Source organism: Harpia harpyja, chromosome 2 (assembly GCF_026419915.1).
Source record: "Harpia harpyja isolate bHarHar1 chromosome 2, bHarHar1 primary haplotype, whole genome shotgun sequence".
In the NCBI taxonomy this organism is placed as follows: domain Eukaryota; kingdom Metazoa; phylum Chordata; class Aves; order Accipitriformes; family Accipitridae; genus Harpia; species Harpia harpyja.
Genome location: NC_068941.1, coordinates 81,838,766 through 81,848,653, shown reverse-complemented (window position 1 = coordinate 81,848,653; position 9,888 = coordinate 81,838,766). Strand labels below are relative to the sequence as shown.

At 42.4% G+C, this 9,888-nt stretch overlaps 1 long non-coding RNA gene across 1 annotated transcript; it reads left to right on the top strand.

Moving 5' to 3' along the window:
* Nucleotides 1–5,449: 5,449 nt before the first annotated feature.
* On the top strand, nucleotides 5,450–8,187 carry LOC128138940 (uncharacterized). Its single transcript, XR_008234192.1, has 2 exons — nucleotides 5,450–5,655; nucleotides 6,533–8,187. It is a non-coding gene; the product is annotated as an uncharacterized LOC128138940 (long non-coding RNA).
* Nucleotides 8,188–9,888: the final 1,701 nt, after the last annotated feature.

Genomic DNA, 9,888 nt, shown 5'->3' with positions numbered 1-9,888 from the left:
TATTTAAAAAAAAAAACCAAAGCCAACTTCACAGACTGCCGTTAATGCTCCCTGGTGAGATCTAAAGGTTTCCTCCTAAATTCTGGGAAAGTTCACTCTGAGATTCAAGCACGGTGACTCAGATTCACCTCTAGCAGTAAGACGAACTATACTGCAATATTCCCCAACATATACTCTCAACAGTACTGCACAAATAAATCACTTTGATCCACTTCTAATTGAATGTATATTTTTCATGTTTTTGAAATGGTTCTAGTTTCATTCCATACATTTTTTACTTTATGAACTCAGGCCAGTTGTGCATATGAAACTTTATACTGAAAATACTGAGTTGAACTTTCCTTCGGGCTCACAAAGCAAACTCCAGCATTGTGAGTGGGAGGAAATGGGTTTATTTCTTACCACCCCAGGAAGGCTCTAGGTTGCCATGATGGGAAACACAGAGAAAATTGTTTATCAGTGCCCAAAGGGTTATTGCAGAGAGGGTGTCTTTCTATCTGTGTTTGTGGATATTGTGATACAAAGAAGGGAGGAAAACCAAAGGCTAAGGAGCAGAATGGGTCTTGAGAAAGCCTAGTCTCTAGCCTTGCTTCATCATCCATTTCCCATAGGACAAATCCTCAACCTCTCATTACTGTAGCACTCTTAGCGTTAAGCAAGGACAGCTATTCTGGAGATCTGTGAAGTGCCTTGAGGTACCAACATGGGAAATAATAGTTGAAAAATGTCACCCTCATTGCTCTCATGTTGTATTTTCATGCTGGCTGTGGCACTGTTTTTTTTCCAACTGGAAGAAGAAACTCAAATGCGATAACAGGGATTTACATCAAAATAGTAATGGATCTTCCTGTCTGTGAAAACCCAAAGTGCTACACAGATGATAAGGGAGAAATCCTGTGTCCTGTGAAGTGTGTGGCAGTTTGCCAGAGTAACTTCTTTTCAAAAGCAATGAAGAAAGCATTTTTTTATTTTATTTTATAAAAGCAGCCTGAAGAATTTGGAATAGACAGACTTGTGCCAAAATTAGAGGCTCTATTGAAAGGGTTTCTATGGCCCAAATCCTGATCTGGTGTGTGTATATATATGTTCTGGTATAATAATACTGATAATACGACTAACCATAATACACAAAAAGATGCCAGTTCCCATTAGCTGTTACAGATACCATTCTTGCATCCCATGTGCAAACATATAATTTGACATCCCTTTACCACACAATTCCCCCTTGTGAGAGCAAGAAATAAAACCTCAGAAAAAAACAGAACCAGACATATACAGGCAGTATAACCACGTGGTTGTATCTATTAAAGCCCTTTCCAAGGTTCCTCCATAATCAGGGTTTTTTCATTGTTTGTTTCCTTTAAATTAATTATTTTGGAGAACGACAGAGGACATATTGACATATTTGGGCCTGTGGACTCAGAAAGAGGAAGAAACCTGTGTCAAACTGGTAGAAAACTACTCCAAATTACCCACTGATTGCATGTGATCCTCAGCCATCCCTAACCCTCCCCACACACCCACTGAGGTGGGAGTTCATCTCTCCTCAAGGTCAGCCATTTTTCACAGTGTTTTTTGTTCTTTTTGTTGTTCCTAGAATTTGCATTCATGCTCGGGGGATTTTGATAAGTTTCTCTGAAGTGCTTTAGCAGTGTTACACAGGTTGTAGGGCATCTCCAAAACAACAACAACAAAAGGGTTAACTGTGCTGAGAACCGAGCATGGAAAAGGACTGCAGGAGATGTAAGGATTTTTTAAAAGTACATAACATTTCCTCCATTACAGAGTCAAAGAAACTGAAGAGGAGCATGTAAAAAAGACAGATTTGTGAGAATTTATATTTTTGTGGGAATTATGTATTTTGTGTCCATGGGATTTACTCTCCTAAACTCTCTATGCCCTTTAGAAAAGTATTCTTTAGTTTCCTACTTCATCTTTTACAGGCTAGCAATTCCAGCCTTTCTCTTGAGCATGGTACCAGTTACTGTAGACTGTGGAAATGAACTAACATGCTATTGGAAGCTAAGATCCATGCGTAGCTGTCAGGGTCTGACTAGTCCAGTAGCCCATTCCCAGCAGGAGCTATGCCAGTGGTTCCAGGTGAGCTGCTTTCCTTGAGGATGACTCCTGCCCACTTGCACTGTTGCTCTGAGGACACATATGATCATCCTGACATCACACACGTCAAGCACTGGATTACTGAAATGCCAGGTGGGATTCACCGGACTGGTGGGTGGGATTTAGTGCACAGATTCGAGCTCTAAAATTAAGCGTCAGAGCATGGACCAGAGGCACAAGTCACAGGTGTATGGTGCTATCTCAGATGCTCTTGCTGTCTCATGTGACTGCCTTTGGAACACGGATCTCCATGGCCTGTTCATACCTACCAGCCCTGGACAGTTGTCTGATGCTCCACTGCATCTGAAAGGTTATGAAATGCCTGTGCTTACACAGCTGAATCATGCTGTAGATCTTCATTAATTACAATGGAAGATTAGAAAGAGCTTCTGTGTAAATCTCCATATATGGGTACAAAATTTTTTTCTTTATTTTCAAGCTGAGTCCCTCTCCTGATGGAAAAGATCCACTTGTACAGAGAAAGGCAGATAAGGAAAACCTGCAGTGATGGTAGTCCTTGTGCCCTGAGCAGCTGAAATCCCACAGCTGATGGAGTGCTTATGAAGGATAGAAGGATTAACTAAACTACAAATCTGTGCCTTTTGGTAGCCTACCTTGACTTGAGGAGCTGGCAGTGCTCTGCACTGGTTGTTTACTTTCATACTTGGTGATTAGACGTGTTTGGGAGTGTTTTCAGGCCCTACCACCAAGTGGTGTAGGACAGCCCAAGTCTCGCCTCTCCTGGCCTCCAGGACAGGGGAAGAGACCTGCACGCTGCCTCTCGGGCTGGCACACTTGGGTTCTCCAGTGGAGATGCATCTGCTGCATCCCATAAGAACAAGCCTGGTGCAGCTGGGCACACTGGTTCAAGCCTGCCCCATGCCCACATGTAATGAGTTCATCCTTGGCCAGTGAGGCCATCACTGCATTGGGAGCCCACCGCTCTGAATCACAGCATCAAAGCCATGCTCCAAGGGCAACAGATTCAATAGGAGCATGTCACCTTTTCTATGGAGCAGAAGCAGCAGGGCACATGCCATGTATTGCCAAACAAGCTAAATACCCTCATACAGCACTCCTCTTAGGACAAGGGTATCTTAGTTTGCCAAAACACCAAATAAATCCTTGGAGATTTGCTTATTCATCTATAATGGCCAGATCTCAGCAGTTCAGCTTGAGTGAGGAACCTGATTCAAAATTTTTTGTGAACTTGCCCACCTTTCATTTGTGTTCCACATGGCCTGAGAAATATTTCACAATATCTCTTCTAGCTTGTTGACACCTAGGAAGCAAGGGAACAGGGGGTTTCAGAAAGGTAAACATGAATCAGACCTTTTCCTCCAAAAATGATGTCATGTATTTGGGGTAAGAGATCAGTTCTTGATTCCCTTGGACTTTTGCTGGCTCAGTTCAGATCTGGGATAACCACCAAATGGGCATGACAGAGGGGAGGATAACTTGCAGCAAGAAGAGAGAGAGGGGATGGGTGGCTGTGGATGGGAGTGGAAAGGCACTTCTTGGACTGATTCTGCTGCTGGAGAATTCAGCAAATGCAGCTTCACCCCCAAGGAATTAAGCAGACGCCTGGGTTCACTCTAGAGCTGGATCCAGCTCCACTACGGTGCAAGGACCATTCAGCTATCTCAGCACTGTGTGCTTTGCTCCATGTGCAGGACTCTTGACAACTAACAGAAACACAGTGACCTCTGATATCCCTTCCTTTGCAATTAAATGATTTTTTAGTGTGTTATCTGCTACCTGGGACCTTTCTCATTCATTTATTTGCCTCTAAGTGGCTGTCTCCACCACTGTGTCTGCTCTGCCTGACATATCCCTAATCTTTTTTCCAAGGAGTGGAACTTCCTGGCTTGCTTTAAAAACTAGATATGTGTCTGTATGCATAAATCTCTAAGCCTTAATAATTTGACTGCTTGGTTATCTATAGGATTGCCATTTCCATTTTGCTTGGCACAAGAAAAGCAGAACAGAGTTACTAAAGCAGGCAAGCTTTAGCCCTCAAATCTTGCAATAGCTTTTAGTTTCTGATCAACTGAAGAAAAACCTGGAAGTCTTTTAGCCTGTCTTGTTACCCAATATACACCTTTCTGGCCCCAGCTGTATGTCTGGAAGTGGTTCCAATCCCCAGCTGATCATTTCTGCACGGTTGCCACTCCCTGGCATCTTCCAGCAAATGGGAGCATGCCAATATGGCCTAGGACACTTCAACAAGATCAGCCGTGTTAGCTGAGCCCAGTAATTGAAAAGGCTGGATGAGCCACCTCGGCTAATTTACCTAGAGGGTGTCAACAAAGCTTTCACATGAACTGCTCTGCAAATGGGGCTGGGAGGTTACCCCTGGCAGTGTGCTGGTAGAAGCTGCTATGAGAGAGGACATTTTCTAGCAGCATAGCTCAGTCTGGTGTGCTTGCCAATAAAAAGCAAAGCAAAACACCCCTGCTCTTGGAAAGGTATTGATCTCTGGTATTTTCTATTCAGTAGAGGGAGATGAGTACCATCATCCCATGCTAAGATAGGTGGAAATTACTATTTATTGGAAAGTGTCTTTCCTTCCATTGATTATAGGGACTTTGTTAAAGCACATATCAAACCTTTTTGATGGCTAAAGCTGGGCAAGATGTCTGCCAGTCACTCTGTCACTATCTGAACTGGCATTATGAGGCCTCAGATATGTAAGGCAGTGCACTTGTGAGCAGCATGAAAGTAGACTGGTGTACCCTCCAGTATGGGTCCTCTGTATAATTGCTAAGGGACATGGAAGGAATAGGTAAGTGGAGTAGCTTTTTCTTGCATAAACACACTTACTATCAACTATATAATAGTTGTTATTTCTCCCCTCTCCCTAACAGCATCCTGGGTGATCAGCAGATGAGCTGAAGAGAGGTGGAAGGAGAGGCGTGGAAGGAACCACTGTGGAGCTGCTGCTCCTTTCCATATGGGTGCAAAGGGATGAGCTTGTGACCCCGCACACAATGGCCAGTACGGCTGAGCCAGTGCAGCTGGAGAGTTCATCCAGGTTATTCTTCCCTGGATTGAGAAAAAATGAAAAAAAAAAAACCAAACAGAAAAAAAGAGGAGTCTGCCTCCTCATGTCCCAGCGCTTCCCCAAGTGGTTCAGCTTACACTGCCCCTCCCTCCTGGCCCACAAAACTCTCAGGCTTGGGCTGTGTGTGGGCACAAAGTAGTATGCTATTCAAACAAACGAATGTACAATTTGAGATGCCTGTGGCCTTGCTGTGTCCCAGCTAGATATATTAATAGGTCACAAGTTAAACCTGGGTGTCTGCTTGCTCTCTTTTTGAAAATAAAACTTATGTGCCAAGCGTTGTCAATAAGGTCACTTGCACAAAGCGTCTATTTAGTCCCAGAGTCAGCAAAGCCAGATCAGTGGTCTGGGGAGAAGAAACAGCTACTTGAACTTTATAGGTTAAGAAAATCCCCAGCTAAAGTGGATCATCATTAATAAGTTTCCAGTTACATCCAAAGAAACGTCAACACTGATGTTTTGCGATCAGGAGGGTGAGTAATTTTACCTACGCACATTTTTCTAGGCTTTGGTTTTACAAGGTGTTCCTGGATTGAAGCTGTATTGTTCCTTCTTAGGTCCAGTTTGCAAATTTCAAGTGCAAAGCAGAATTTCTCTCTTCCACTCATTTCTTTTTATATCTAATCTACACTTAAAGAGGAGTCTCAAAGCCTCCCTTTTTTTTAAACAGCAAGTCATTGCTGACAACTGGGAACTCTAAACATGATCTTTTGGGCTCAGCCGACCCCTTTTTAAAGGACCGAACTGAACTGTGACTTCCTGTTAAAACTGTGCAAAAATCAACCAGTGATTCAGTCATTTTCTAATCTCGAGCTTTCATGTGTGATGCTATAATAAAAGACAGTCTGAGGGACAGCCATAGCAACACTTGTACTTCTCTGTCATATTTCATGGTTTTACCAAAATTAATTAATTATGGCTTCTAGAGATGCAGATGACCAATATTATGACAGTTATAATCAAAAGCCTCACTGAGGACTGGCCAGAAAAATTACAGAGAATGAACAGAGTAGTGGGAAACAATAAAAACCATCCAGAACCCAAACCTTGGTGGATTTATCTGGGATACCTACCACATGTGTTGGCTATTGTCCTTATTCTTTTACTTATTACTTATTTATGTCCATATATCTGTGTGATACTTCATAAAAGAAATAAACATTACATACAGGGTTATAGACACTGGACACACTAAGTTGATGATTTCTTTTTGTTGGATTTACACAGACAATTAGGCCAAAGACAAAAATGTTTGTTCACACCAATGAGCCAGTCTCAGCTTCCTGATAGACTCATCAAAGGGCAATAATTACTTTCCCTGAGACCTTCCAATCTGCTCCATTCTTACAGCTGGAGGAGGAAATTGCTTTCCCATCCTGGGAAAATTTAGAAGATTTAGATTGCTTCCTCCTATTCAGAGGGATCCTTGGGATGTATCATATTACCAGCTTCCAGTGCCTGACACAAGAACTCGCTCAGAGTACAGAGTGCCTTCCAGAATTTGGCCCAGGTACGGACTCAGTCCTTCAGCCAGATCTGTCACAACAGACTTGGACTGAATGGAGATGTGGCCTTCTCCAAAACAGTGAAGAAAAAGCTGGTGAAATACTGTGGACCTAGGCTTTGGGCATCTTTTTTGCCCATCTCTGAGACTGGAAAAGCCTTTCATCTGCTCCAAGACAGAGAGTAAGTAGAAAGTGAGGAGAGCAGCAGTTTCCCATGCAACCCCCAGCTTGGGAAAGCAGGTGGAGTGGAGAGGAGAAGCCACCTTTCAATTGTGTTTTAATGAACAAGTTGTTTGTTCTCCCATGTCCTTTGATGAATGGGTGTTTTCCTTCAAAAGCTGACGTTTGTCTTTCATTACACCCAGCATATGCTCTACTAGGCAGGACCGTTTTTCTACTCTAGATAAATAAACATGAAAATGAATTTATCTCGCAGAAGCATGTTCTCTTTCAAGTCTGGCACAAGCCTGCCCTCTCCCCCAATAAATCTCTGGGTAAATGTGAACTCCTCAGCAAGCCCCCCCCCTTACATCAAATGGAGACATTTTGTAAGCTCCCATCTCCGCACAGCTCAGGAAAGTTGCCACTGACTCCAGGCATTTAGAGGCAGCGATTTAACTATAACTCACAGCTCAATTTGAGAGCTCTTTATCATGAAAAAGAAACTTTTCCAAACCAGAAAGCATCCAAATCCTTTTCCCAGCTAGTGGTGGATAGCATTTTAACCCTCAAATTGTGGGGGAGATGTGAAACAGCACTGCCTGCAGGGTCTTGCATGGTATCTACTGTTGGATGGAAGTTGGGTAGTATATTATGATGCCAGTTAAAGTCTCCACTTTGAGAAACAGCCTGTTCATTTGGTGCACAGGCCTGTGGATAAAGCTAGTTGAATCTTTAAATGCAGTTTGGTTTCCTTCCAAACTTAATCCTATCTGCTGTTTGTACTTTATGGGTTCACAACCTGATCCTGCAGATAGTTTCTTTGTGTTTAGACATGGCAAAATATGTCCAGAAATTACAGTCCCTGAACCTCCCTGTCATTGCGTGCCTTAAACCCCACTGAAATGTACACTGAAACTAAAGCACACTGGAGCTCTTTGCAGTTACTCACCTTCAACACAGGAGAGATATATCTTTTGAACGAGTTCAGACAAAGACAGAAAGCTGGATGGTAGTCCTTCACATTTCTGGACAAATAATCATTCAACCTTATGTCAATTAAACTTTCGCAATCTGTCAGTATTTTCACAAATGTGACAAGTAGTTTAACCAAATAATGGTCCTGATTCATGAAAGTACTTAAGCATGTGCTTGACTCTAACTGCATGTTGGTATCTCCTTGAAGTCAATGATACTGAGGTGTATCTGTGATTACGTGCACATTTAAGTGCCTTTGAATGCTTAACTGATATCTTGAATAGGGCCACTATTAGTCATTTGGTAACACCTGTCCTACTGTAGGAGCATATTAATAAATCAACCTGGTCAAGCTGTCTCTGAGCTCATCTATGAAACATGTTGTGATGGCAACCACTGAGCAGTGCTGCTCCTTGAGCAGATTGTGCCTATTACAGGCATGTCCCTGATGTGCGGGAGGTGGAGGGCAGTCCAGGTCTTTTTGGGAAGCCTGACTTTGCAACAGGATGTCCAAACTTGAGATGATTTGATCTGTTTCCCTCACTCAAGATTTTGGATTCTGAGGCCCATAAGAGAAATTAGTTTAACATAAATGGGGATTGTGCTCCCTGAAGTGTCCAAGCTGCATTGCAGACAAACCCGTTATAACTCTTTTGCAAGCCCCTGCTAAGTTTCAACCCCCTTAATTAAAGAATAGCATCACTGAAAACAACTCAAATAATTGCAAAGGTTTGTGTGATGGCTTGGCCTGGACCATGCCTCAACCTTACCCTTCAGTCCCTCCCAAATTTGCACCACTTACATGTCAGTATCGGCACCCCTGCTCACAATTTGTACAGCAAAGGAGGGAGAACATCACTTCGCTAAGTTTGACTCCGTCCTCCCCCCTTGGAGAAGAATGACTTTGGCTTGCTGACGATTTCTTTCCCAGTAATGGTTTTATTGAGTATATGAAAGTGTTCAGCTATGTCTCACTTAGCCTGTATTTTGCTCTTAACTGGATTACTATACAAAGAATGTTACAATGAGGCTCTGAGGTCTGCCAGGTCAGCTTGGTAAATGATAGCACCTCTTGAAGCTATAATGGATGAGAGGATCCTTGATAAGATTTGACACTTGTACTATATACGCTGTCACAGCAGACATTTTGCTTTTTTCTTGATGTTTTTAAGGCCATAAATACTGGTCTCTAATGTTAAGTATGTGAACCTCACATTAATCACACTGCCAGGGAGAGCAAAGAGCTTTGCTTATAAACTGAAATGGAGCACAGTTAATCTATCAATGTTCTGTAATGAGGACTATTATAACAAAGTATTCAGGTTGATTTACTGATGGGCTACACATCTCTGCTAATGATCACACATCAGTAAAAGAGCAAAGGGACCATCTGGATCACCAGGAGTTTGAGATTTATTGAATAATGTGCAGATCAGATCCTTCCTTATCTCTACTGTAAAGTTCTTAAACTCATTCTGTATCTGTTCACTTTCTCTAGATCAGTCTGCTCACCGAGGCATCACTGCTATCAGAGTGCTATGTGCAATTTATATGTCTGGGTAGCCTGGCCACTCAATTTCATTATTTTCAATTATTGCCTTCACTTCCAGAGACAGGACAAGAGAAGACAAAGGTACTTCACTGATCATAGAGCTACCTCAAAATAAAGTAAGCAATTAAAAAAAAGTTAAAATTAACCAGCCTGAACAATACTTTTATTTATTCTTTATACTGTGTAATCTCTGTCTAGCATCCTCCCATAGACATCTGATCCCTGTCAGGTGATGATGCTAAATAGATACAGAACACATCTGCAATCCCTACCTTGGGAATTTTAAATCTGAATAGCATCAGGTATTTAATCAGAGTAACGGTCCTGGGCTCAGCGGGTGGGCATAATCTCACTTTCCCTTAGATGTCTGCATTAGAATTACCTACACCTAATGAGCTACTTACTTATCCTTGGCTTGATTTATGGTTCATGGACACCTCTGGAGCATCTTAAAAAAATGCCCACATGACAGCAGGTGAATCATGCTCAGTAAGGTATGCCATGTCTTAGAA